This window comes from Macaca nemestrina, chromosome 15 (assembly GCF_043159975.1).
Source record: "Macaca nemestrina isolate mMacNem1 chromosome 15, mMacNem.hap1, whole genome shotgun sequence".
Taxonomy (NCBI): Eukaryota; Metazoa; Chordata; class Mammalia; order Primates; family Cercopithecidae; genus Macaca; species Macaca nemestrina.
This window is the reverse complement of record NC_092139.1, coordinates 84,029,098-84,054,030: the sequence shown is the minus strand read 5'-3', so window position 1 is coordinate 84,054,030 and position 24,933 is coordinate 84,029,098. Positions and strand designations below refer to the sequence as shown.

The window sequence follows — 24,933 nt, the reverse complement described above, 5'->3', positions numbered from 1 at the left end:
TTCTTTGCTGTGCAGAAGCTCTTTAGTTTAATTAGATCCCATTTGTCAATTTTGGCTTTTGTTGTTCTTGCTTTTGGTGTTTCAGACATGAAGTCCTTGCCCATGCCTATGTCCTGAATGGTATTGCCTAGGTTTTCTTCTAGGGTTTTTATGGTTTTAGGTCTAACTTTTAAGTCTTTCATGTATCTTGAAATAACTTTTGTATAAAGTGTAAGGAAGGGATCCAGTTTCAGCTTTCTACTTATGGCTACCCAGTTTTCCCAGCACCATTTATTAAATAGGGAATTCTTTCCCCATTTCTTGTTTTTTGTCAGGTTTGTCAAAGATCAGATGGTTGTATATGTGTGGCATTATTTCTGAGGGCTCTGTTCTGTTCCATTGGTCTAGATCTCTGTTTTGGTACCAGTACCATGCTGTTTTGGTTACTGTAGCCTTTTAGTATAGTTTGAAGTCAGGTAGCGTGATGCTTTCAGCTTTGTTCTTTTGGCTTAGGATTGTCTTGGCAATGTGGGCTCTTTTTTGGTTCCATATGAACTTTAAAGTAGTTTTTTCCAATTCTGTGAAAAAAGTCATTGGTAGCTTGATGGGGATGGCATTGAATCTATAAATTAACTTGGGCAGTACGGCCATTTTCACAATATTTATTCTTCCTACCCATGAGCATGGAATGTACTTCCATTTGCTTGTGTCCTCTTTTAATTGAGCAGTGGTTTGTAGTTCTCCTTGAAGAGGTCCTTCACATCCCTTGTAGGTTGGATTCCTACGTATTTTATTCTCTTTGAAGCTACTGTGAATAGAAGTTCATTCATGATTTGGCTCTGTGTTTGTCTGTTACTGGTGTATAAGAATGCTTGTGATTTTTGCACATTGATTTTGTATCCTGAAACTTTGCTGAAGTTGCTTATTGGCTTAAGGAGTTTTTGGGCTGAGACTATGGGGTTTTCTAAGTATACAATCATGTCATCTGCAAACAGGGACAATTTGACTTTCTCTTTTCTTATTGAATACCCTTTCTTTCTTTCTCCTGCCTGAATGCCCTGGCCAGAACTTCCAACACTATGTTGAATAGGCGTGGTGAGAGAGGGCATCCCTGTCTTGTGCCAGTTTTCAAGGGGAGTGCTTCCAGTTTTTGCCCATTCGGTATGATATTGGCAGTGGGTTTGTCATAAATAGCTCTTATTATTTTGAGATACGTTCCATCAATACCGAATTTATTGAGTTTTCAGCATGAAGAGATGTTGAATTTTGTCAAAGGCCTTTTCTCTATCTATTGAGATAATCATGTGGTTTTTGTCTTTGGTTGTTTATATGCTGGATTATGTTTATTGATTTGCCTATGTTGAACCAGCCTTGCATCCCAGGGATGAAGCCCACTTGATCATGGTGGATAAGCTCTTTGATGTGCTGATGGATTTGGTTTGCCAGTATTTTATTGAGGATTTTTGCATCAATGTTCATCAGGGATACTGGTCTAAAATTCTCTTTTTTTGTTGTGTCTCTGCAAGGCTTTGGTATCAGGATGATGCTGGCCTCATAAAATGATAGGGAGGATTCCCTCTTTTTCTATTGATTGGAATAGTTTCAGAGGAATGGTAGCAGCTCCTCCTTGTACCTCTGGTAGAATTCAGTTGTGAATCTATCTGGTCTTCTACTTTTTTTGTTGGTAGGCTATTAATTATTGCCTCAATTTCAGAGCCTGTTATTGGTCTATTCAAGGATTCAACTTCTTCCTGGTTTAGTCTTGGGAGAGTGTATGTGTCCAGGAATTTATCCATTTCTTCTAGGTTTTCCAGTTTATTTGCATACAGGTGTTTATAGTATTCTCTGATGGTATTTCGAATTTCTGTGGGGTCGGTGGTGATATCCCCTTTATCATTTTTTATTGCGTCTATTTGATTCCTCCCTGTTTTCTTCATTAGTCTTGCTAGTGGTCTATCAATTTTGTTGAGCTTTTCAAAAAACCAGCTTCTGGATTCATTGATTTTTTTGAAGGGTTTTTTTGTGTCTCTATCTCGTTCAGTTCTGCTCTATTTCTTGACTTCTGCTAGCTTTTGAATGTGTTTGCTCTTGCTTCTCGAGTTCTTTTAATTGTGATGTTAGGGTGTCAATTTTAGATCTTTCCTGCTTTCTCTTGTGGGCATTTAGTGCTATAAATTTCCCTCTACACACCACTTTAAGTATGTCCCAGAGATTCTGGCACGTTGTATCTTTGTTCTCATTGGTTTCAAAGAACATCTTTATTTCTGCCTTCTTTTTGTTATGTACCCAGTAGTCATTCAGGAGCAGGTTGTTCAGTTTCCATGCAGTTGAGCGGTTTTCAGTGAGTTTCTTAATCCTGAGTTCTAGTTTGATTGCACTGTGGCCTGAGAGACAGTTTGTTATCATTTCTGTTGTTTTACATTTGCTGAGGAGTGCTTTACTTCCAACTATGTGGTCAATTTTGGAATAAGTGCAATGTGGTGCTGAGAAGAATGTATATTCTGTTGATTTGGGGTGGAGAGTTCTGTAGATGTCTATTAGGTCCGCTTGGTGCAGAGTTGAGTTCAATTCCTGGATATCCTTGTTAACTTTTTGTCTTGTTGATCTGTCTAATGTTGACAGTGGGGTGTTAAAGTCTCCCATTATTATTGTGTGGGAGTCTAAGTGTCTTTGTAGGTCTCTAAGGACTTGGTTTATGAATCTGGGTGCTTCTGTATTGGGTGCATATATATTTAGGACAGTTAGCTCTTCTTGTTGAATTGATCCCTTTACCACTATGTAATAGCCTTCTTTGTCTCTTATGATCTTTGTTGGTTTAAAGTCTGTTTTATCAAAGAGGATTGCAACCCCTGCCTTTTTTTGTTTTCCATTTGCTTGGTAGATCTTCCTCCATCCCTTTATTTTGAGCCTATGTGTGTCTCTGCATGTGAGATGGGTCTCCTGAATACAGTACACTGATGGGTCTTGACTCTTTATCCAATTTGCCAGTCTGTGTCTTTTAATTGGAGCATTTAGCCCATTTACATTTAAGGTTAATATTGTTACGTGTGAACTTGATCCTGTCATTATGATGTTAGCTGGTTATTTTGCTTGTTAGTTGATGTAGTTTCTTCCTAGCACTGATGGTCTTTACATTATGGCATGTGTTTGCAGTGGGTGGTACCAGTTGTTCCTCTCCATGTTTAGTGCTTCCTTCAGGATCTCTTGTAGAGCAGGCCTGGTGGTGACAAAATCTCTAAGCATTTGCTTGTCTGTAAAGGATTTTATTTCTCCTTCACTTATGAAGCTTAGTTTGACTGGATATGAAATTCTGGGTTTAAAATTCTTTAAGAGTGTTGAATATTGGTCCCCACTCTCTTCTGGCATGTGGAGTGTCTGCCGATAGATCCGCTGTTAGTCTGATTGGCTTCCCTTTGTGGGTAACCCGACCTTTCTCTCTGGCTGCCGTTAACATTTTTTCCTTCATTTCAACTTTGGTGAATCTGACAATTACGTGTCTTGGAGTTGCTCTTCTAGAGGACTATCTTTGTGTTGTTCTCTGTATTTCCCGAATTTGAATTCTGGCCTACCTTGCCAGGTTGGGGAAGTTCTCCTGCGTAGCATCTTGCAGAGTGTTTTCCAACTTGGTTCCATTCTCCCCGTCACTTTCAGGTACACCAATCAGATGCAGATTTGGTGTTTTCATATAGTCCCATATTTCTTGGAGGCTTTGTGATTTGTTTTTACTTTTTTCTCTAAACTTCTCTTCTTGCTTCATTTCATTCATTTCATCTTCAATCACTGATACCCTTTCTTCCAGCTGAATGAGTAGGTTATTCAAGTTTGTGCATTTGTCTCGTAGTTGTCGTGTCATGGTTTTCAGCTCTGTCAGGTCATTTAAGGACTTCTCTATATCAGTTATCTAGTTAGCCATTCGTCAAATTTTTTCCACGGTTTTCAGCTTCTTTGCTCTGGGTTCAAACTTTATCCATTAGCTCGGAGAAGTTTGTTCACCTGAAGCCTTCTCTCAGCTCATAAAAGTCAGTCTCCATCCTACTTTGTTCCGTTGCTGACGAGGAGCTGTGTTTCTTTGAAGGGGAGAGATGCTCTGATTTGTAGAATTTTCAGCTCTTCTGCATGGCTTTTTCCCCATCTTTGTGGTTTTATCTACCTTTGGTCTTTGATGATGGTGATGTACAGATGGGGTTTTGGTGTGGATGCCCTTTCTGTTTGTTAGTTTTCCTTCTAACAGTCAGCACCCTCAGCTGTAGGTCTGCTGGAGTTTGCTTGAGGTCCACTCCAGACCCTGTCTGCCTGTGTATCAGCAGCAGAGGCTGCAGAAGAGTGAATATTGCTGAACAGCAAATGTTGCCGTCTGATCATTCCTCTGGAAGCTTCGTCTCAGAGAGGTACCCAGCCGTGTGAGGTGTGTCAGTCTGCCCCTAGTTGGGGGTGTCTCCCAGTTAGGCTACTCGGGGGTCAGGGACCCACTTGAGCAGGCAGTCTGTTCATTTTCAGATCTCAAACTCTATGCTGGGAGAACCACTCTCTTCAAAGCAGACAGGGACATTTAAATCTGCAGAGGTTTCTGCTGCCTTTTGTTTGGCTATGCCCTGTCCCCAAAGGTGGAGTCTACAGAGGAAGGAAGGCCTCCCTGAGCTGTGCTGGGTTCCTTCCAGTTCGAAGTTCCTGGCCACTTTACCTAATTAAGCCTCAGTAATGGTGGGCGCCCCTCCCCCAGTCTCACTGCCGCCTTGCACTTAGATTTCAGATAGCTGTGCTAGCAATGAGGGAGGCTCTGTGGGCATGGGACCCTCCGAGCCAGGTGTGGCATTTCATCTCCTGGTGTTCTGTTTGCTAAGACCCTTGGTAAAGCACAGTATCAGGGTGGGAGTGACCTGATTTTCCAGATGTTGTATGTCACGGTTTCCCTTGGCTAGGAAAGGGAATTCCCTTCCCCCTTGTGCTTCCTGGGTGAGGCGATGCCTCGCCCTACTTTGGTTCTTGCTCGTTGGGCCACACCCACTGTCCTGTACCCACTGTCCAACAGGCCCCAGTGAGATGAACCCAGTACCTCAGTTGGAAATGCAGAAATCACCTGTCTTCTGTGTCACTGAAGCTGGGAGCTGGAGGCTGGAGCTGTTCCTTTTTGGCCATCTTGGAACTGCCCCACCATGTGCCACATTTTCTTAATCCAGTCTATCATTGGTGGACATTTGGGTTGGTTCCAAGTCTTTCCTATTGTGAAGAGTGTCACAATAAGCATACATGTGCATGTGTCTTTATAGCAGCATGATTTATACTCCTTTGGGTATATACCCAGCAATGGGATGGCTGGGTCAAATGGTATTTCTAGTTCTAGATCCTTGAGGAATTGCCATATTGTCTTCCACAATGGTTGAACTAGTTTACAGTCCCACCAACAGTATAAAAAACATTCCTAATTCTCCACATACTCTCCAGCACCTGTTTCCTGAATTTTTAATGATCACCATTGTAGCTGGTATGAGATGGTATCTCATTGTGGTTTTGATTTGCATTTCTCTTATGGCCAGTGATGATGAACATTTTTTCATATGTCTGTTGGCTGCATAAATGTCTTCTTTTGAGAAGTGTCTCTTCACTTCCTCTGCCCACTTTTTGATGGGGTTGATTTTTTCTTGTAAGTTTATTTGTTCTTTGTAGATTCTGGATATTAGCCCTTTGTCAGATGGATAGATTGTAAAAATTTTCTCCCATTCTGTAGGTGGCCTGTTCACCCTGATGGTAGTTGCTTTTGCTGTGCAGAAGCTCTTTAGTTTAACGAGATTCCATTTGTCAATTTTGGCTTTTGTTGGCGTTGCTTTTGGTGTTTTAGACATGACATCTTTGCTCATGCCTATGTCCTGAATGGTATTGCCCAAGTTTTCTTCTAGGATTTTTACGTTCCTAGGTCTCACATTTAAGTCTTTGATCCATCTCAAGTTGACTTTAGTATAAGATGTAAAGAAGGGGTGCAGTTTCAGTTATTTGCATACAGCTAGCCAGTTTTCCCAACACCATTTATTAAATAGGGAATTCTCTTCTCCATTGCTTGTGTCAGGTGTGTGAAAGATCAGATGGGGGTAGAAGTGTGGTGTTATTTCTTAGGCCTCTGTTCTGTTCCATTGGTCTGTATCTCTGTTGTGGTACCAGTACCGTGCTGTTTTGGTTACTGTAGCCTTGTAATATAAAGTCAGGTAGCATGATGACTCCAGCTTTGTTCTTCTTGCCCAGGATTGTCCTGGCTATGCGGGCTCTTTTTTGGTTCCATATGGAGCTTAGTTTTTTCCAATTCTGTGAGAAAAGTCAGTGGCAGCTTGATGGGGATAGCACTGAATCTACAAATTCCTTTGGGCAGTAAGTTCATTTTCACGATATTGACTTCCTATCCTTGAGCATGGAATGTTTTTCCATTTGTTTGTGTCTTCTCTTACTTCCTTGTGCAGAGGTTTATAGTTCTCCTTGAAGAGGTCCTTCACATCCCTTGTAAGGTGTATTCCTAGGTACTTTTTTCTCTTAGTAGGAACTGTGAATGGGAGTTCACTCATGATTTTGCTCTCTGTTATTGGTGTATAGGAATGCTTGTGATTTTTGCACATAGATTTTGTATCCTGAGACTTTGCTGAAGTTGCTTATCAGCTTAAGGAGATTTTGGGCTGAGAAGACGGGATTTTCTAAACACACAATCATGTCATCTGCAAACAGAGTGACTTCCTCTCTTCCTATTTGAATACCTTTCATTTCTTTCTTTTGACTGATTGCCCTGGCCAGAACTTCCAATAGTATGCTGAATAGGAGTGGTGAGAGAGGGCATCCTTGTCTTGTGCTGGTTTTCAAAGGGAATGCTTCCAGTTTTTGTCCATTCAGTATGACATTGGGTGTGGGTTTTTCATAAATAGCTCATTATTTTGATATACGTTCCACTGATTTCCAGTTTATTGGGAGTTTTTTTTTAGCATGAAGGGGTGTTGAATTTTGTTAAGTCCTTTTCTCCATCTATTGAGATAATCATGTGGTTTTTGTCATTGGTTCTGTTTATGTGATGGATTACATTTATTGATTTGTGTATGTTCAACCAGCCTTGGATCCCAGGTATGAATCCGACTTGCCCATGGTGGATAAGCATTTTGATGTGCTCCTGGATTCGGTTTGCCAGTATTTTATTGAGGATTTTTGCATCAATGTTCATCAGTAATATTGGCCTGAAATATTTTTTTTGTTGTGTCTCTTCTGGGTTTTTGTATCGGGATGATGCTGGTCTCATAAAATGATAGGGAGGATTCCCTCTTCTTCTATTGTTTGGAATAGTTTCAGAAGTAATGGTACCAGCTCCTCTATCTCTGGTAGAATTCAGCTGTTAATCCTTCTGGTCCTCGACTGTTTTTGGTTGCTGGCTATTAATTACTGCCTCAATTTCAGTACTTGTTATTGGTTTATTCAGGGATTTGACTTCTTCCTGGTTTAGATTTGGGAGTGTACATGTATCCAAGAATTTATCCATCTCTTCTAGATTTTTGTAGTTCATTTGCATAGAGGTGTTTATTCTCTGATGGTAGTTTGTATTTCTGTGGGATCAGTGGTGATATTCCCTATGTCATTTTTTATTGCATCTATTTGATTCTTCTCTTTTTAGTCTGCTAGCCGTCTATTTTGTTGATCTTTCCAAAAAACCAGCTCTTGGATCCATTGATTTTTTTTGATGGGTTTGTCATGTCTCTATCTCATTCAGTTCTGCTCTGATCTTAGTTACTTCTTGTCTTCTGCTAGCTTTTGAATTTGCTTGTCCTTGCTTCTCTAGTTCTTTTAATTTTGATGTTAGGGTGTCGATTTTACATCTTTTCTGCTTTCTCTTGTGGGCATTTAGTAATCCTGAATTCTAGTTTGGTTGCCCTGTGGTCTGAGAGACTGTTTGTTATGATTTCCATTCTTTTACATTTTCTGAGGAGTGTTTCACTTCCAATTATGTGGTCAATTTTAGAGTAAATGTGATGAGGTGCTGTGAAGAATGTATATTCTGTTGATTAGGGGTCGAGAGTTCTGTAGATGTCTATTAGGTCTGCTTGGCCCAGAGCTGAGTTCAAGTCCTGAGTATCTTTGTTAATTTTCTGTCTTGATCTGTTTAATATTGATAGTGGGGTGTTAAAGTCTCCCACTATTATTATGTGGGAGTCCAAGTCTCTTTGTAGATCTCTAAGAACTTGCTTTATGAATCTGTGTGCTCCTTGTATTGGGTGCATATATATTTGGGATAGTTAGCTTTTCTTGTTGCATTGATCCCTTTACCATTATGTAATGTCCTTCTTTGTCCCTCTTGATCTTTGCTGGTTTAAAGTCTCTTTTATCAGAGATTGGGATTGCAACTTTTTTGTTTTGCTTTCCACTTGTCCACTTGCTTGGTAAATGTTCCTTCATCCCTTTATTTTAAGCCTGTGTCTTTACACGTGAGATGGGTCTCCTGAATACAGCATGCCGATGGGTCTTGACTCTTTATCTAATTTGCCAGTCTATGTGTTTCAATTGGGGCATTTAGCTAGTTTACATTTAAGGTTAATATTGTTATGCGTGAATCTGATCCTGTCATTACGATGCTAGCTGGTTGTTTTGCCCGTCAGTTGATGCAGTTTCTTCATAGTGTCAATGTTCTTTACAATTTGGTAGGTTTTTGCAGTGGCTGGTACCAGTTATTCTTTTTAATTTTGTAATTACTTGCCATTGTATCCATCTTAGAATATTGATCAAATAATCACAAATATCATAGAGATGATACTCTCTGCTATTAACCAAATTTTCCTTCTTTGTGAAAATAACTGACTAAATTCTTCATTTTATTTTGGTATTTGGAAATAATTTATAATTTATTTTTGGTGGAATTTTGTACAAATTCTCCAAAAACCAATAATAACCAATTTTATTCGGAATGTATTAAATGTAACAAATTTTATTTTGATCAATGAAGACTAATTTTCTAATTTTGCTCAAAAATTTTAGATTGTCTTGCATAATAAAGTTAATATAATGTTTACTGCCACATACAAATTCAAAAGACTTGTTTACATTGTCCATTTAATGTTGACCAAAATTGCTTGAAATTTTCAGAAGAAAAAAATTTTAGGTAAGCGTAAGGAAAGTCTGATTGCATTTTGTTTATAATCTTGTTCTTTTGTTTTCATTCTGATTTGGCAGGCTGCACACTTTTTTTTTTTTTAGTTTCACGTAGGTTGTGGCCATTCGTTTTCTATCTTAAGTCTTATTTGACTGTTCTTCCAGAAAAAAAATTTAACATTTGCAGTGCTGCATCTGGATTAAGCAGTTTGGCTGGAGGAATTTAAACCTTTCGATTACAAAAGAGCTTACTTTCAATTGTCATAGCTGACATTGAATCTATGCCTAAGGGTGTAAGCAATGTGGATACTGGAATGTCTCTGAGTTTCATATTAATGCATTTACTAGCTAAATAAGTAATACACTGATCTGTTGATATCTGAGATGAAGAATGAGTAAAATCCACGTAAAAATCTTCCATAAAACTAAATTTATCTTGGAATTCTTAGTAAAAATAAATTCTTTTGAGATGGAACTTTGGAAAGTTTTCCTATAATTTCTTGAAATCTAGTTTTGACAGTACATTGTAGTCTGATCATTCTGCATTCTTCATTCTGATTTTCCAGGAACCTGCATTTTTTAATGGCTCAGAAATTGGACTTCTCAATAAAATAATCACAACAGAACAATCTCCTTTCTGTAGGAAAAAAACCCCACTATTTCAAGGCCAGAGAGCCCCCTTTATTATATGGCTTGTTGAGAGAATTACTCAGAAGCAAGCATGATTGAAGATACTGATGGATTTGAGGTATTTGAGGAGTTTTCTCTGGTGGCTAAAATGCTTTGAAAATAGTTTGTGCAGCATGTTGTAAGGTATTAAAGTGTTCCTGGGGTATCTTTATTTAGTGTTTGAATTCTCCACAAGAAGAAAATATAATAAAATCCTTGATTTAAATCTTCATTGTATCACCTACTCTCCCATCTCACTTGTTTTTCATTTCTGAAACCCAGTATACTTAGAGTCATAAGGCAAATATTTAGCTATTTCAAATACGTTGCCTAAAGCAATTCGTGGAGGCATTTCACCACAGTTTTGAAGCACCTGAATTGTGACATTGGCTTCCACATTTTCTAGAAGCAAGTTATCATTAGATTGTGTTTGTTTACTATACATGAACACAATCTGTTCTAGTCTTCATAGCATGGAACCATATTTGTCTGTAAAGAACCCACACACTTTACACTTCAAAATGGTTTTCTATAGATGACCTTGATGTATATACCCACTTTCCTCTCCAGATTTTTGCCAATCTTTGGTGGAAAAACAGCTTTTTCTTCTATCTTTCTGGTTCTTGTGGGCATGACAAATGCCATTTGCAAGAAGCAGTCTAAAAGCACTGGATAGACACAATATTCATGCATTACTCTCTGGATATCTTCATTGACTGCTTGTTGTTATGTCATCCTTTAGCTCATCACAGAATGAAACAATGGCTTTTAGCTGTTTGAAAATAACATCCAACATAAAAGAGGCATTCAGAAAGTTCATCACTGTTTAAAATCAACTTACACTTACTGGCAACTCTAGAAAGCATCTTCTTTCTGTAACTTAAGAATTTGGTAGACAGCAACTATATTAGAAATCTTCCAAGGCATCCTGCAGTGATTATGGAATCACATCTTTGTATCTCGACAGAATGATTTTACGTCTTTTATTATGTCTAACATGACTTGGCAAACCAATATCTCACAAGGAAACCAAGTCTACACCTTGGAACTACTACATTAAGTTTAAAATAAACAATTTTTCAAGTTATCTAGAAATACTAAAAATAAATACCACTTACCTCAAAAATATTCTCTGGCACTACATCTTCATTTGTATACTCTTTCACTGTCATCTTGTAAAATGACTTACTACCTGATTTTGCTGGTAAAAGCTGACATTTACATTTTCATCATGCTTAACGGTTACAAAATTATTTTTCGTTTTCTTTTTTCACCCATTGGCAACATTTCATGACTCTAAAGCACTTATATTCTCATCTTCTCATTTCTGCAGAGAAATAACACAAAGCAATATGATTTTTAAAAATCAGCTAGATAGGAGTTTACAATTTATGTACTAGAACAACCATTTAATTTGTTCTTTTTTAAGTTATCTGCTGCAGTGCTTTCTTAAAAACATTAGATTTGCTCTTCTATTTTGTGCTAGGATACGAAACAAGATAAAGAAAGAAGGTTGAGGCCTCATTTAACATGGGCCTACAATACTTTTCTGGGTGTTAAGGAGATCATAAAAACACCATCAAAACTATAAGTTAAAGTGCATTGACTGAATTTTTAAAATAATAATGAGACCCAAAAAGTTTCAAATTATTTTTGTTGAAACAAATGTTTTATAATTGCAATCTTTTCAAGGGACAGGGCTGCTACGTTGCTCAGAGTGCAGTGACAGGATACAGTGGCTATTCACTGGCACCATCATTTCACACTACAGCCTTGAACTCCTGGGCTCAAGTGATCTTTTGGAGTAGCTGGGACTATAGCTGTACACCACTGCACCTGGCTTTTGTGATTTTCCCCAACTTGAAAAATAGTCATACCTTAGACAATTTTTTAAATAAGTCAAGCATAGTTGAACTATTTTATTCCTTACCAACTCTATAATTCATACGCCTTGTTATTATTGGATTCACTTTGAGATCCTCAGAAAGACTCTTACTGAGTGAAATCACATGATGATGTTACCGATCTGGGTGATCCTTGGTTGTTTTTTTGGAAAAAAGAATTTACCCAAAAGACCAATTTGTAAAGCAAGCAAGAGTTTTATTGGGGAAGTACAAGTACACTCCAAGTGATAGGCTAACCCTGCTGGAAACACCCCGAAGACATTTTGCATTGTGATCTTCTATTGTCTCAGTTCTTTCTTTACCCAGTTGTCATCAAAGTTTGGGGGATCCTCCCTTACTGTGATTAATGCACATGCATGGGAACCAGTGATCAATGGTGGCACTGCTTATTATCTAATGGTGGCACTGCTTACTATCACAATCCCAGGAAGGTATAGCCATCAATTTTGTACTCATTGTGCCTGCTCAGTTCTCAGGAATTCCCCTTTTGCCTTTTTCCTTCCTTATCAGGATCTAGTTAACAATATTCTGACAGTTCGACCAAGGAATGAGTACTGGGCATCCTAAAAGGTGTTCCAGAGCATTTTTTCCAACATGGATACCTCCCCCTCTTGCCTGCTCATATCTGTCTACTCTTGCATTTCTCCCTCAAGGAGTTGGGACCCACAAATCTTTTGGGAGACGGGGCAGAGGTCATTCTCTGTAGCTACCTGCTGCTGAAAAGGGGGCATCAAAGGTCTTCAGGGTCCTTCCTCCTTCCTTGCTATCAAGGTGAAGAGGTTTTGACAATTGTTGCTATCTCTTGGAAGGTTTAACCTGTGGTGTCCAGAGGAGATATGCAGGGACTTGGTTGTCCTGGAGGGAAAGAAAGAGGTTAATATCCCCATCAAAAAACTATTTGAAGTCTGATGGTTTCTCGGTGGGAGCAAATAAACTGAAAAGATTGAGAAAGCAAGGCCCCAAAAGGAGAAGGAAGATAGAGGTCAGGGATCCCATTAAAGGGGAGAGCTGAGAGTGAAGAGCAGGAGACACCCCAGCAGAGCCAACCCTTAGTAGCCCTTTCCTAAAGGTGAGAGGTCTGGTTTATAAGGTCTCTAATGTGGTCCTGAACCTGCCCTGATCTGTTAACACAAAAATACAAGAATTATATTAGAAATCCGAAAACCAAAAGAAAAGAGATGCTATAACTAACCTTGGAAAAGTAGTTCTCCATTCTGATATCTGAAGACAATGAGCTTGAGGTAGGATTCCTTAAGTCTTCTCTTGGATTATGTATTCTGTTGAGACCTCTAAACTGTCATTAAACTTTCCACTGCAAGGTGATTCTAGGACTGGGATCATAACACACATACCCAACAAAGATATGGTCTGCTCCTTCACTAGAAGTTTGATACTAAAATCTGCTAGAATTTCCTTCTGTGAAGATTGCAAAAGACAAATGCTAAGTGTTTATTTTTTTCCCCAAATTGTAGGAGATTGGTCAGGGTGGTGGGAGAAATTTTAGGAAAAAGATGCAAACCTTCTTGGAAGGCCAGGAGGTTTTGCAAAAGCTTTTCAAAAGAGGATTTGGCTGACGGCAGCTGAATTCTCTCAGGGTAGATAACAAGGAAGTGTAAGGGAATTGATCTAGATAAGTTAGTTTGATTAAAGGCCAGAACCTGGCCTTTAATCATCCACTTGCAGGACTGCTCTCTCTGGTGGCGAGCAGACCATCTTAATTACCCACAAGTTGTGGTTGACTCAAAGCCTTTGTCATTAAATCTGTACTAAATAAATTCCCACAGCGCTGGCTTGTCAGGGCTGTGGCTTCTGTGACTCTTTACAGCACCCTTCTTGGTGTTTGTGAGTGGCCCAGTCCCCTAGCCAGTGGCCCAGGCAAAAAACCTGTCTGCGTACATTTTTTCATCCACTGCTTGGCGACGGTCTGCAGGTCAGATCTGGCAGGCAGTGCCCGTGTGAGGAAAGCTGCAACAAATCACGATGGAATCCTTGAAAATGAAGGTGAAGAGACTGTGCAGTCAGTAAGTCAATAAGTCACTGGTGCCCGCTTGGGATTTCCAAGTTTGAGGAAATTGTTCAGGCTAGGGTTTCATCATGGGGCAACAGTTATCAGCTCGGCAGCAACAGTATATAAAAGTATTGAAACAGTTGCTTAAAATTAGTGAGGCCTCGGTTTCGCAGGCTCAATTAAGGTACCTAATACAAACTGTTGTTTCCCATAACCCATGGTTTCCGAAAGAAGGCACGCTAGATGTAGAGCTCTGGGAACAAGTGGAGTGAAATCTTAAACAACATCATACACAAAGGCAACAGCTCCCAGTAACATCTCTAATGTTACAGGCCTTAGTCAGGGCTGCTTTGGTCCTGCTCTACAAAGAAGAGTCCAAAAAGGGAACGGAAGAGGAACCATCACCTAACTTACCACCTCCTCCTTCTCCCTCAGCCCAGCCATTACCAGGCAAAAATAACAAAGAGGAAATGGAGGTTTTGCCTGAGCCCCCTCCACCAATACAACTGGAAAAAATACAAGGGATACACTACAGCTCTGGGACCCTGTCTTAGGCAAGCGGCATTAGAAGGGGAGCTCTTACCCTGCCCGGTAATGCAAGATCAACAAGGCAATCAGGTATATGAACCCATTTCTTTTGACACTTATAAAGAGATAAGAAAACGCATTAAACAAAAAGGAGCCACTAGCCCATTTACAAAAGGAATAATTGAAGCCATAGCAGACAACTACCACATGACCCCATAGAACTGGTCAGTGCTAGCTAAAACAGAGCCCAGCCAATTCCTCCTGTGGAAGGCAGAATATGATGAGTTGTGAGAACAAGCCAACCAGAATCAAGTGGCCAAGCAAGACATAACAGCTGCTATGCTCCAGGGGAGGAGTCCCCATGCCAAGGTATAACAACTAAATTTTGTTCCCCAAGCCTATACAGAAGTGTCTGTGTGCGCTGTCAGGGCTTGGGACCGAATTCCTGAAAGCAGAGTTCAAGAGGGATCTTTTATAAATGTTCGACAAGGGCCTCAGGGCCAGTTGTAGAATTTATCAATCGATTAACCCAGGAAATTAAGAGACAAATTAGTCATGCCCAGGCCACTGATATCTTATTGTTGCAATCGGCTTATGAAAATGCTAACATCAACTGTCAGCAAGTAATGCAGGCAATCAGAGGAAAGGCAGCCACAGTCAGGGAACTTATACGAGCATGTCAACCGGTGGGGACCGAAATACACAAATATACAAATATTAGCTATGGCATTAAGACCCCCTAAAGTGAAAAGGGAGAAAAACCCAAATTGTTTTCTATGTGGAGAGCCAGGTCATACGAAGAGGGAATGCCCCAATAGTAGAGACCAAGGTAACTCAGGAAAAGAACCTCCTTCTCTGTGCCCCCAATGTAAAAAGGCAAAACATTGGGCAAATCAATGCAGGTCCAAATTTCATAAAAATGGCAACACCCTAAGTAATCTGGAGGGAAACTTCATGAGGGGCTGGCCCTAGTCCCTGCTCCAAACTGGGGCAATGTCAGTGACTTTCCTCGATTGGATGGAAAGCCCACAGTCCTCTCTCTCACAGCAGCCACCACTGGCAGCAAAGGATTGGACTTACTCTGCCCAAAGAATTAGTGCTAAAAGAAGCAGAAGGCCCTAAAAGGGTTCCAGCTGGAATCTTCGGCCCACTGCCTCTGCGAACAGCGGGATTAGTCCTGGTTAGGGCGATCAATCCTAACCAGTAAAGGAATCAGTGTGCTCACTGGGGTAACTGTAGTGATTATCAAGGGGAGATATTAGTTATGATGGAATGTAAAGGTCTGCATAGTCTTTCCCCCTGGATTAAAGACAGCTCAGTTACTATTTTTACCATACTGGGTCTCCAACACCCAGGGAAAGGAAAGGGGAAAGGGAAGTTGTGGAAGCACAGGAGCCACAGGAATATAATGGAACCAATTAATCACTGATCAGAGACCGATGATTACCTTAAAAATTGGAAATAAAATTTTATTGGCTTATTGGACACAAGGGTGGACTTTTCGATCACTAGTGATCAAAATTGGCCAGAAACTTGGCCTTGGGTCACTCAGGAACAAAAAATTGTTGGCATCAGGGAAGCGCATACAGCCAAGCAGAACACACCCCCCCTAACATGTTGTGATTCAGAGGGAAGAAAAGCAGTTATACAACCTCTAATCATGTCCATTTCTGTTAACCTTTGGGCATGGGGCCTATTAGCCCAATGAGGGGGGGTCACTCGGCAGACCCCTTTCTAATAATGGCCACTGTTATGATCCCTCCCCTACCCCTAACGTGGTTCTCTCTAAATCCTATTTGGGTAGAAAAGTAGCCTTTAAAGGGAGAGAAATTACAATGAGCCCATGAATTAATTGAGGAGCAATTAAGAGACAGCCATACAGAACCATCAAACAGCCCTTGGAATTTGCCCATTTTCAAAATTCCCAAAAAGTCTAGCAAGTGGAGACGTTTGCATAACTTACGGGCTATCAATGCTAGTTTGCAACCTATGGGGCCCCTTTAACAGGACCTCCCTTCCCCCATAGTGATTCCTCAAGTTTGGCCTATAGTCATTATTGACTTAAAAGACTGCTTTTATACTATTCCCCTTGCAGAACAGGACAGAGAAAAATTTGCATTTACTATACCAGCTATCAACAGTGAAAGAGCAGCTAGCTGATTTCATGGTAAAATGCTTCCTCAAGGAATGCTAAACAGTCATACCATGTGTCAGTATCACGTAAATCAGGCTTTGCTCCCCAGTAGAAAAGAATTTCCTAATTGCAAGATTATTATTCATTTTATGGATGACATATTACTGGCAGCCCCAACAGAGCCAGTATTTTTAAGTCTGCATGCCTCTGTCATAAAGAATACACAGTTATGAGGTTTAATCACAGCACCTGAAAAAGTACAAATGTCCTCTCCTTGAAAATTTTTTGGATCCATACTAACTTCTTGGTCAGTAAGACCTCAAAAGGTTAAATACTAGCAACTTACATATCTTAAATGATTATCAAAAATTACTAGGCAATATTATTTGGCTTGGGTATAACTACTGATTAAGTTGCAAAACCTGTTTTCTATCATAAAGGGCAATACAGCCCTAAACTCTCCCAGGTATTTAACTCCTGCAGCAAAAAGGGAAATGGAGGAACTAGACCAAGCTATTTCTCAGAGGCAACTAGATCACACAGACCCAAAATATTCAGTTCAATTGTTTGTTTATCCTACCAAACATTCTGCAATAGGATTAACAGGCCAGATGGCTCCAGGGCTACGCTTCCTAGAATGGGTTTTTTGCTCACATACAGGGACTAAAACCCTATCTCCCTATAACCAGCTAGTTAATAAAGTCATCTATTCAGGCCACAAGTGATGCAATCAGTTGCTAGGTTATGACTCTGATGTCATCAGAATTCCTCTGTGCGAAAGGCAATTTGAAGCAGCATTGCCCCTATCTAGATCTTCAGATAGTACTCTCTCATTATGCAGGTCATATAGAGCATGCCCTCCCTGCTGACAAACTAATTCAGTTCTTATCTCATACTCCTGTAGTTGTGCCTACAAAGTAGTTCACTCCCCCATACCTAATGCTTTAATGCTTTTTACTGATGGCTCTGGTAAAAATGGAAAAGCAGCTATTTGGTGGAGATCACATAATTTCCTCACTCGTTCTGGATTTACTAGCACTCAGAGAGCTGAGGTTGGAGCCTTCATATTGGCCCTGGAGACGTTTACTCAGCCTATCAATATTGTTAGTGACTCTGCTTACTCTATTGCGGAACCTTGTGACAGCCCTCATTAAGTCTACTCTCGAGCCCACACTGTCTGCACTTTTTCTGCGACTTCAGCAATGGCTAGATCAATGTACACCTCCTATTTTTATCACACATATTTGAGCCCACAGCTTACTGCCTGGCCCACTAGTTCATGTCAATGATCAAGCAGACTGCAAGTTATGGCGTCACTGCTTAACCAAGCCACCCAATTGCATCCATATTTCCACCAAAATTGGAGGAACTTAACTAAACAATTCCAACTTACCCAAAGACTAGCTAAACAAATTATCCTGCAATGCCCAGATTGCCAGCTCACAGGCATGTCTCCTCCTTCAATGGGTGTTAACCCTAGAGGACTAGAACCTAATCAGTTATGGCAAACAGATGTTACACACGTCCCTGAATTTGGAAAACTAGGATATGCATATGTATCCATTGATATCAATTCTCACCTAATTAGTGCACATGCTTTTCCTGGAGAGTCCACCAAATATGTCATTAAACATCTTCTTTTAACTTTTGCGTTTATAGGGTGGCCCACAAAAATTAAAACTGACAATGATCCGGCTTATGCCAGCTCACAAGTTAAACAATTTTGTCACACGTGGAACATCCAACATTCCACAGGTATCCCATATAATCCCCAAGGACAGGCCATAGAACGTGTCCATCCCACCTTTAAAACTATGCTTAAAAACTACAAAGGGGGAATATGAGTAAGGATCCTGCAACACTATTGGCACAAGCCTTGTTTACCTTTAATTGTTTAAGTTTAAATAAATTTCAGTCAGCTGTAGAAAAGCACTTTGCTAAAATCTCTCAAGACATAAAACCCACAGTTTTATGAAAAGATGTAAACATTAATGAATGGTGTGGTCCAAATGATTTGCTAACATGGGGAAGAGGAAATCCCTCAGATCCTCTTTGGATTCCAGCACGACACATCAAACTATACTATGGTGTGGCTAGGATCCAACCTGGTACCAGAAATGAAGAAAATGACCCTGCAAGACCCGCAGCCCCGGATGATGCAGCTTCCTCAGACAACACAAGCCCTGGACACCACCTGGGAGATGCTGAAGAAGACAACTCAGGAGGCTAAGTGAATCCTGCTCTAGACACAGACACCATTTGCTCCAGATAATCTGTTCCTTGCTATGCTCTTCATTGTACATTGCATAGGGTATTGATCCTTTTTATGCTTTCATTTTGCCTGCAACTCATACTTGCTACACTCTATTGGGCTCACCTCTTAGATCTGCCTTTTTTTTCCAGCCTGTTACTTGGGCAGACACCCCCTTCTCAGCCTCTAATAATGTAACTGCTTGGCTAGGAGGGATTGACTTTACCTACAGTGGGGTCCTTCATTAATAGCACACATTGACTAAGGTGCCAGGTAACACTACATATTATTCCACTATCCTCTCACTGTGTGTAAGTTATAATAGTTCTAACCCTTATTGTGTACCTGCCCAAATACAATTGTGGCTACGTTATGGCAAAGGAAATGCCTTAACATTCTTGGTTGCAGGTAGCCTTAAACCGGGCAATGCAACCAATGCCACTTCCCCCAACATTCCTTCCTGTGCTAAAGAATGTAGGCAGGAAAGTAACGGATTCCACTTTGGCTGGTAGGTCTGTCACAGGGGGTAAGCCTATAGCCTCCAGTTAGGCAATTATAACATCTTAGACTGGAGCCTCTACTGCCATTTGCAGAGCAACCATACTGATGTCAGCATCCATCATGGCATCAATCACAATTTTGAATTTTGTAGCCACGTCTTGTTCCCCTATAATTTGGGCTGATGGGGGGATGGGATATGCCAGATCCCAAGTCGAGTCCATGCCATCCCAAGACACTTTATGGTGCCTGGGACATCTTAGCACCTCCCTTAACACCTGGCATGCGACATATCATAATTGAAGTAACAGTTATACTATAACCTTTATTCATAATCACACAGATCAGTGCCTCATTTGCACTAGCCATCCGTATGTTTTCCTTATGGGATCAATATTTCCATTACACCCCAAAACTCCATGTTTGTGACCTGAGTGCAAGGACAGGCTTGGTTTGCCTCATGCACCACTAATTACAATATATCTAATTTAAATATTACTAGTGTCATGGTATTAAAGAGACAATCTGAAGCATTCCTACCAATTTGACACACGAATGGCAAGGTTCCTCTGCTCTTGCCACCTTAGAACATACCGTGTCCCAGGTCAGACACAAAAGATTCACAGGCACACTTAGAGCCTTTATATTCTCAGTCATAGTCATACTGGCAACTGCTAGTGTTGCTGTGGCCTCCATTACTGAATCAGTACAAACAGCTACCTTTGTAGATAACTTAGAAAGAAATATGTCTAATGAGTTTCTCTTACAGCAGGGTGTAGATCAAAAGATTCTTGCATGCCTGCAAGCCCTCCAAGCTGTCTCAGAATATGTAGGGGAGTGGCAAGATGCACTGGCATTCCAACGGGAATTAAACTGTGACTTGGAGCATAAGCATATCTGTGTGACCTCTCTACCTTGGAATCAATCAATATTTAGTTGGGATGAGGTGAAACAACACCTCTGGGGAACCTTATATGATAATTTAACAGCAGACATAAGGCAACTTAAAACTAAAATTCTAGAATCCCTAAATGCCATAGCTCTACACACCCAACAAACAGTCATATGGAAGAATGTGTGAGAACATCTCTCCTGGATAGACTCCCACTCCTGAGGGTCAATCCTTGATTGAAAAAGAATGTTACTGATTATACTTATGTTCATCTTATGTTATTTACTAATTCTATGATGAAAAGCTGGAATATGAGTTATAACTTCTGTGCCTGACCAACCTGTTGCTTCACACATCTGTACTCTTCAATCAAAAAACCTGATGCAAAAAAAAAAAAAAAAAAAAAACAGAAAAGGGGGAGATGCAGGAGATCGATCAGGGTGGTGGGAGAAATTACAGGAAAAAGATGCAAACCTTCTTGAAAGGCCAGGAGGTTTTGCAAAAGCTTCAAAAGAGGATTTGGCTGAAGGCAGCTGAATTCTCTCAGGGTAGAAAACAAGGAAGTGTAAGGGAATTGATCTAGGTAAGTTAGTTTACTTAGGCCTTGGAACCTGGCATTTAACCATCCACACGCACAACTTCTCTCTCTGAAGTGTGTCTGTGTGTGGGAGGCAACCATGTTAATTACCCACAAGTTGTGCTGACTCAATGCCTTTGTCATTAAATGTATACTAAATAAATGCCCACAGCTCTGGCTTGTTAGGGCTGTGGCTTCTGTGACTCTTTACGGCACCCTCCTCAGTGTCTGTGAGTGGCCCAGTCCCCTAGCCATCGATCCAGCAAAAATGTCTGCATACATTACTTCATCTGTCCCTCGGCCAGCATCTGCAGGTCAGACCTGGCGCCAAATGATGTCTAAATAATGTGTTGTTTAAAAAGTCACCATGAGTGAATGAAATCTACCACAAATGATGTGTCTCCATCTACTGAGAGGTTCATCTTGCTCCAAGCTCCATGTGGCTCCAAGATCCATCTGCTCCCAGCTGTCTTGCTTGGAGCTTCATCTGCTCCAAACTCCATCTTGCTCAGAGGTCCAATCACTCCAAGCTCTATCTTATGCTAAGCGCTTTTTGCTCTGAGCTCCATCTGCTCCAACCTAAACCTTGATAAGGACTCCATCTTGATCAGAGCTCCATGTGATCTGAGATCCATCCTGCTCAGAGTTGCATCTGCTCTAAGGTCTATCTTGCTCCAAGCACCATCTGCTCTGAGCTTCATCTGCTCCAAGCTACATCTTAATCATAGCATCATATTGCTTGGAGCTCCATCTGCTCTGAGTTCCATCTCAAAGTGCCATCATGCTCAGAGCTCCATCTGCTCCAAACTCCAACTCCCTCAGAGCTCCATCTGCTCTGAGTTCCATCTCGCTCAGAGCTCCATGTTTCTCAAAGTTCTATCTCCTCTGAGCTCCATCTTGCTTATAGCTCCATCTGCTCAGAGCTCCAACTGCTCCGAGTTCCATCATACTCCAAGCAACATCTGCTCCAACCTCCGTCTTGCTTTGAGCTCCATCTTACTCTCTAAGCAACATCTCTTCCAAACTCCATCTGCTCTGAGGTCCAGCTTCTTTGGAGCTCCAATCACTCTGAGCTCCATCTTGCTTTGAGCACGATCTGCTCGGAGCACCATCTTACTCTAAGCAACATCTTTTCTGAACTCCAGCTTGCTTGGAGTTCAGAGTTCCATCTTGCTCAGAGATCTAATGGCTCAGAGCAATGTTTGTAGTGCCAATCACTCTGAGATCAATCTTTCTCTGAGCATATCTTCCCTGAGTTCCGTCTTACACTGAGAAACACCTGCTGCAAGCTCCATCTTGCTTGGAGTTCCTTGTTCCAAGCTCTATCTACTCCAAGCTCCATCTTGCTCAGATCTCCACTGCTCCAAGCTCCATCTTGCTTGGAGCTCCAATCACTCCAAGCACTATCTTGCTGTGAGCACCAGCTGCATAGACATTCATCTTACTCAGAGCTCCATCTAGTCAGAGATCCAGCTACGCCAAGCTCCATCTTGCTGGGAGATCCAATCACTCTAAGCTCCATCTTGCTGGGAGCTCCAATCACTTCCGGCTCCATTTTGCTCTGAACACCAAGTGGTTGGAGCTCAACTTACTCTGAGCAACATGTGCTCTGAGTTCCACCTTGCTTGGAGCTGTAATCACTGTGGGCTCCATTTTGCCCTGCGCTCCAACTAAAACCGAACAACATGTCCAAACTCCATCTTACTTAGAGTTCCTTTTTTTTTTTTTCCCTCAGAGCTCTATCTGTTCCAAGCTGCATCTTGTTCAGAGCTCCAATCGCTCAGAGCCACGTTCAGAGTGCCAATCACTCCGAGCTCCCTCTTGCTCTGAGCACCGTCTGCTGTGAGCTCCATCTTACACCAGCAATATCTGCTCCAAGTTCCATCTTGCTTGGAGCTCCTTCTTGCTCAGAGGTCCATCTGATCCGAGCTCCATCTGGTTTGGAGCTCCAATCACTCCAAGCTCCAGTTTGCTCTGAGCACCCTCTGCTTGATGCTCCATTTGCTCCAAGCTCCATCTTTCTCAGAGCTCTAATCACTCCAAACTCCATCTTGCTCTGAGCACCCTCTCCTCAGAGCTCCATTTGCTCGGAGCTCCATCTTCTAGCTCCATCTTGCTGAGATCTCCAATCACTTCCAGTTCCATTTTGCTCTTCGAGCATCTGCCCGAAGCTCCATCTTACTGTGAGCAGCATATTCTCTGAGCTCCATCTTGGTCTCAGCTCCATCTGAAACAGCAACATTTGCTCCAAGCTCCATCTCGCTTACAGCTCCTTCTTGCTCAGAACTTAATTGGCTCCAAGCTCCATCTTGCACAGAGATCCATCTGCTCTGAGCTCCACCTTGCTGACAGCTCCAATCTCTTCCAGCTTTGTTTTGCTCTCAGCACCATCTGCTCTAGCTCCATCTTATTGTGAGCAACATGTTTTCTGAGCTACATCTTACTCAGAGATGTATCTGCTCCAAGCCCCATTGTGCTAGAAGCTCCAGTCACTCCGAGCTCGATCTTGCTCCGAGCACCATTTGCTCAGAGCTCCAATCCTTCAGAGCAACGTTTTAAAGTGCAAATCACTCTGAGCTCCATGTTGCTCTAAACTCCATCTTACACTGAGCAATATCTGCTCCAAGTTCCATCTTGCTTCGAACTCCTTTCTTTCAGAGTTCTATCTGTTCCAAGCTCAATCTTCTCTGAGCTCCATCTTGCTTGGAGCTCTAATCACTCTGAGCTCCATCTTGCTGTGAGCACCATCTGCTCTGAGCTCCATCTAAAACCGAGCAACATCTGCTCCAAGCTCCATCTTGCTTAGAGCTCCTTCTTGCTCAGAGATCCACCTTGCTCAGAGTTCCAATTGCTCAGAGCAATGTTCACAGTTCCAATCACTCCAAGCTCCATCTTGCTCTGAGATCTTGCTCTGAGCTCCATCTTACACCAAGCAACAACTGCTCCAAGCTCCACCTTGCTTGGAGGTACTTGATCAAGCTCTATCTCCTCCTAGCTCCATCTTGCTCGGAGGTCTAATCACTCCAAGCTCTATCTTGCTCTAGGCACCATCTGCACAGATCTTCATCTTTCTTGGAGTTCTAATCATTCTGAGCTCCATCTTGCTATGAGTACCATCTGCTTGGAGCTCCATCTTACTGTGAGCAGCATCTTCTGCGAGCTCCATCTGTTCCAAGCTCCAATCACTCTGAGCTCCATCTTGCTCTGAGCACCATATGCTTGGAGCTCCATCTTACTCTGAGCACCATCCACTGTGAGCTTCATCTTGCTCAGAGCTCCATCTGCTCTGAGCTCCATCTTGCTCTGGGCACAATCTGCTTAGAACTCCATCTGCTCTGAGCTCCATCTTGCTGTGAGCACCACCTGCTCTAAGCCCCATCTGCTCAGAGTTCCATTTGCTCCAAGCTCCATCTTGCTCGGACCTCCAATTACTCTGAGCACCATCTTGCTCTGAGCACCATCTGCTCCAACCTTCTTTCTTGGAGCTCTAGTCACTCTGACCTCCATCTTGCTCTGAGCACCATCTGGCTGGAGCTCCATCTTACTGTGAGCAACATCTTCTCTGACCTCCATCTTGCTCGGAGCTCCATCTGCTCCGAGCTGTAGCTTGCTTGGAGTTCCAATCACTCTGAGCTCCATCTTACTTTAAGCACCATCTACTTAGAACTCCATCTTACTCTGAGCAACATCTGCTCTGAGTTCCATGTTGCTCAAAGCTCCATCTGCTCCAAGGTCCATTTTGCTCAGAGCTCTAATCACTCTGAGCTCCATCCTGCTGTAAGCACCAACTGCTCTGAGCTCTATCTAAAACTGAGCAACATCTGCACCAAGCTCCATCTTGCTTAGAGCTCCTTATTGCTCAGAGTTACATCTGCTCTGAGCACCATCTTCTTCAGAGCTCCATCTTACTCAGAGTGCCAATTGCTCAGAGCACTGTTCGGGGTTCCAATGACTCCAAGCTTTATTTTGCTCTGAGCTCCATCTTACACAGAGGAACATCGGTTCCAAGCTCCATCTAGCTTGGAGCTCCTTCTTGTCTGAGCTCTGTCTGCTCTGAGCTCCAAACACTCCATGCTCCATCTTGCTCTGAGCTCCATCTGCTCAGAGCTCCATCTGCTCCAAGCTCCATCTTGCTGGAGCTCCAATCCCTCCAAGCTCCATCTTGCTCTAAGCACCATCTGCTGTGAGCTCCTCCTTGCTCGGAGCTCCAATCACTTTGAGCTCCATACTGCTCTGAGCACCATCTGCTCTGAGCTCCATTTTGCTCTGAGCTCCATCTTGCTCTGAGACTATATGCTTGCAGCTCCATCTTTCAGTAACATCTGCTCCAAGTTTCATATTGCTTGGAGTGCCATCTCGCCTGGAGCTCTATCTGCTCTAAGCTCCATCAT

The 24,933-nt window shown here is 41.7% G+C and overlaps 1 protein-coding gene across 19 annotated transcripts in view; it reads right to left on the bottom strand.

Annotated features, from left to right (window-relative positions):
• Positions 1-24,933, bottom strand: part of LOC139358657 (acyl-coenzyme A synthetase ACSM3, mitochondrial-like) — a 145,026-nt gene that overhangs the window by 111,629 nt on the left and 8,464 nt on the right. For 12 of the 19 annotated variants that reach the window (XR_011613858.1, XR_011613852.1, XR_011613856.1 and 9 more), the window contains exons 3-5: positions 12,847-13,642; positions 12,365-12,509; positions 10,869-11,077 (exon numbers count right to left, since the gene is read on the bottom strand). The exons of 1 other annotated variant lie outside the window; for it this stretch is intronic. The gene's annotated coding sequence lies outside the window, so the exon portion shown is untranslated. The remainder of the gene's footprint in view (positions 1-10,868; positions 11,078-12,364; positions 12,510-12,846; positions 13,643-24,933) is intronic. 6 more of the 19 variants (XR_011613853.1, XR_011613862.1, XR_011613857.1 and 3 more) reach the window with 5 other exon arrangements.